The sequence below is a fragment of the Orcinus orca genome, chromosome 2 (genome assembly GCF_937001465.1).
Source record: "Orcinus orca chromosome 2, mOrcOrc1.1, whole genome shotgun sequence".
Taxonomy (NCBI): Eukaryota; Metazoa; Chordata; class Mammalia; order Artiodactyla; family Delphinidae; genus Orcinus; species Orcinus orca.
Genome location: NC_064560.1, coordinates 165,173,235 through 165,176,841, shown reverse-complemented (window position 1 = coordinate 165,176,841; position 3,607 = coordinate 165,173,235). Strand labels below are relative to the sequence as shown.

Genomic DNA, 3,607 nt, shown 5'->3' with positions numbered 1-3,607 from the left:
TTGGAAACTTCACCTCCCAGAGACAAATGCTGTTAACATTTTTGCTGAATATTTTTCTACACATTTCTCTATACATATATACTCATACAGATACGTTAGACTTCATATGAATGAATCATACTCCAAATGCTGAATCAAACCTACATTTTCTCATCCAGAAGCCTCAAGTTTTGAGTTGCCGGTGGACAAATCCAAGTAGACCTGTCAGGAAACAAACTGAATATAGTCATCTAGAGTTCAAGTCTTGAGGTTGCCATCAGAGAGAGATGGTCATGAAAGCCTCATGAGGCAGAGGATCCCATCAGGCAGAGGGTGGGAGGGGAAAAGGTGAGGACCACTACAGAGCCACTGGAACTCAAATACTGACAGTTCAAGAAGAACCAGAGGAGACAGAGAAGGAACAGTTAAGGAAGTAAGAGAAAGGAGAGTTCTTGGCCTTTGAGAAAGAGGCGTGGTCCACGGTGAAGAAGGCCACTGTCAGGTCAAGGGAGGTAAGGGCTTTGGATATAGCAGTAAAAAGGTAGCTGGTAGCCTGGATAAGAGTGATTTTAGTTGGGAATTCCCTGGCGGCCCAGTGGTTAGGACTTGGCGCTTTCACTGCCGGGGGCCTGTATTCGATCCCTGGTTGGGGACCTGAGATCCTACAAGCCACTTGGCATGGCCAAAAAAAACAGTGATTTTAGTCAAGTGGTAGAGTGGAAGCCAAATTGTAAAAGAGCTGAGGAGAAAATGGAGGTAGTCTGCCCCCCAATTTGCTGTCCCCCTCCTCCCTCATCAGAGCTTTTTCAAACTCTAATGTGTATATGAATCACCTGAGCATATTGTTACAGTGCAGATCTGATTCAGTAGGTCTGGGGTGGGCTCTGTATTTCTAGCAAGCTCCCTGGTGATGTGGATACCACTGAACCAAACTTGAAGCAAGGGGTTAGATTGGGCTGCCCAGTGCCAAGCCCCGGTCTTGATAAGTGCTTTACCAAAGACACTCAAGTGTACAGATATAAAAATGAATTCTTAGGGTCTTAGATTATTATTCACATCAGAAAATTACTAACAAGGAAAACTAGAGGAAATTTCTTCACTCATATGTCTAGCTCTGTCCTACATATGTGCCTTCCTCATGAAGGTCCCTTCACTTGGGTCACTTAAAACTTATTAGGGTTTTCTAGTTATCTTTTAGTTATTATTTCTACTTTAATTGCATTAGGCCCAAGAACATGCTAAGATCACAGTCCTTTGAATTTGTTAATATTTGCTTTATGGCTCAAAGCATGGTGAGTTTTTGTCAATGTTCCATGAGTGCTTGAAAAGAACATACTCTACCATTGGGTGCTCATTAACTGGATTGACAGGTCTTCATATTTTATCAATTACTAAGAAAAGATGTGTTAAAATCACCTGTCTCTCCACCTGGAAAGCCTTTCCTCCTCACCTCTCCTACTTGCCCAGTCTTCCGTCCAACAACTGGGGACTCATGGTGACCAAAATCTGACCCAATCTCGGCAGATCCAGTCCTTCCCCTCGTGGAGCTGACAGTCTAAGAAGATTTACCTGGTCACCAACACCTCCCCTCCTCACCTCAGACCTAGAAATAATTCTCCCTCCTCTGAGCTCTTACGTCATTCACTGCCTGTGTAGCTAATTTAACACTCAGTCTGTCTTCGTTGCAATTATTTGTGTTCATAATTTACTCCAGCTTTTATACTCCACATGAGCAAAGAGTTTCCTATTTTCTATATAACTGCTTCATTAAAATTATTGACAAACCACAAAATTCACTCTTGTAAAGTGTACAGTTCAGTGGAAGACTATCTTATTTATCTTGGCACCCTCTGTAGCAGGGGTCCTCCATCTTGGTTGCACATTGGAATCACCTGTAGAGCTTTAAAAAAAAAAATACTGCTACCTGGGTCTCACCCCCCAGAGGTTCTGACTTAACTGGTTTGGGGTGTGGCCTGGGCATCAGAATTTGTAAAAGCCCCCAGAGGGATTTTAACTTGTAGCCTGGGTTGCCTTCTAGTGCTTTGCACATAACTGCCACTCAGTAATTGCTGTAATCATGAATTAGCCCTAGGTACCAGCTAATTAACTCACTCAAGAACTACCTTCCCTGTCTCCCTTCTAGCCCAGCAGCTCCTATAATGATTTGCTTATGTCTCTCTCCCCCCACTTAGTGTAAAAGGAAGACTGAGACAAAAGCATTTAGAAAAGATAAGTTTACTTGCAAAGACGTGCTGACTTCAGTAGGACTGGACCACTGAATAAGAAATACCACAGATATTTAAAGGAAAAATGTAAAGATTACCATGTTTACATTTATCTCTTCAGCATAGACAGTATGCTCACATGGGAAGATATGTCACAAATGACATATTCCCAAATTTCTGTATTCAAAAGTCAGGGATAAAATAGTTTTCATTAGGGAATCAGTAACTGATGGGAAAAACTCAAGATTTCATTCATTCTAGACAGCAGATTTAAAAAAGTAGTTCGGATACTTTGTCTTAGGGTTGAAAGTGTCTTATTATTAGTAGTATTCTTCCTCCTGTGGGACTTGATGTACACTCTTAAAATGGCAGCAGGGCAGTCTCACTTTTGTTTCCACAACCGTGAGCTTCATGAAGACAGGGTCCGTTCCAGTCTTAGATATTATGGCATTCCCGTGCTGGCACATGTTGGACGTTCAATATATATTAGTGAAATGGATACGATCACACCTCGTGCCACAGTACTTAAATAAGATTTTAACTGGATAGGGAGCTGCACCAGTTTTCCATTTTGATACTTTTCACAATTCTTAATTATGGTGCTCTGAACTGGGGCACTCCTCAAACTGCTTAGGCTACAACAAATTCAGAAGGAGCTTTTATTTCCACGTAAACGATTGTTGAGGGGCGGTTGTCTGTGAATGGACGACCCTCACGTGAGTAACAAGATGGTCACTCCCGGATGAATGGAAGACACGATTCTCGTGGCTGGAGTGATCCCTCAGCGAGGCCGGTCATCTTGCCTATCCTGTAATACCATTTAACACCTACTATTGACACCTCCCCATAGCCAGATCCCAGAGGTCCGCGTGGGCATCCGGAGCCGCGCCCCCAAGTTCGCCGCAGCAGCATCCCCCCAGCAGGGGCGTTACGCCCCAGGGCGCAAGGCAGAGCGACTCACACATCTAGAAGACAGAGTAAAACCAGTCGCACCAAGGAGAGGCAGCGTTATTTAGGCAGGCGGCTACTCCTCCAGAGCTTCCACCCTGTCCCCTGGGCCCGGCGCCCGGCGCTCAGCCTGTGCCCGGCTCCAAGAGCCCCAGCTCCCTCCACGTGTCCTGTCTTCCCAGCAGCCACCTCTGCTGCCTCGAGAGGAAAATCTCCTGACAACTCGCGGTCTGCGGACTACGACTCCCAGCAGGCACCGCGCCGCTTCTCTCTCCGCCCCCCTCCACGGGGCACGCAGGCGCTCTGGGCTCCGTCAACAAGCCGGGCTGGCGACGACTGTTTACAGTTCCTTATGGGATTTGTAGTTTTTCTGGAGCTAGCTGGGCTGTCAGTCAAAGGGACAAGAACTACAAGTCTCGGCGGCCCCAGCGTGACGAGCCTGGTCACGTGGGAGG

General features: G+C 45.7%; 1 long non-coding RNA gene across 1 annotated transcript; it reads right to left on the bottom strand.

Moving 5' to 3' along the window:
* Positions 1-2,198: 2,198 nt before the first annotated feature.
* On the bottom strand, positions 2,199-3,374 carry LOC117201051 (uncharacterized). Its single transcript, XR_004482947.2, has 2 exons — positions 3,166-3,374; positions 2,199-3,012 (listed from the first exon to the last, which is right to left on the bottom strand). It is a non-coding gene; the product is annotated as an uncharacterized LOC117201051 (long non-coding RNA).
* Between the last annotated feature and the right edge of the window lie 233 nt (positions 3,375-3,607).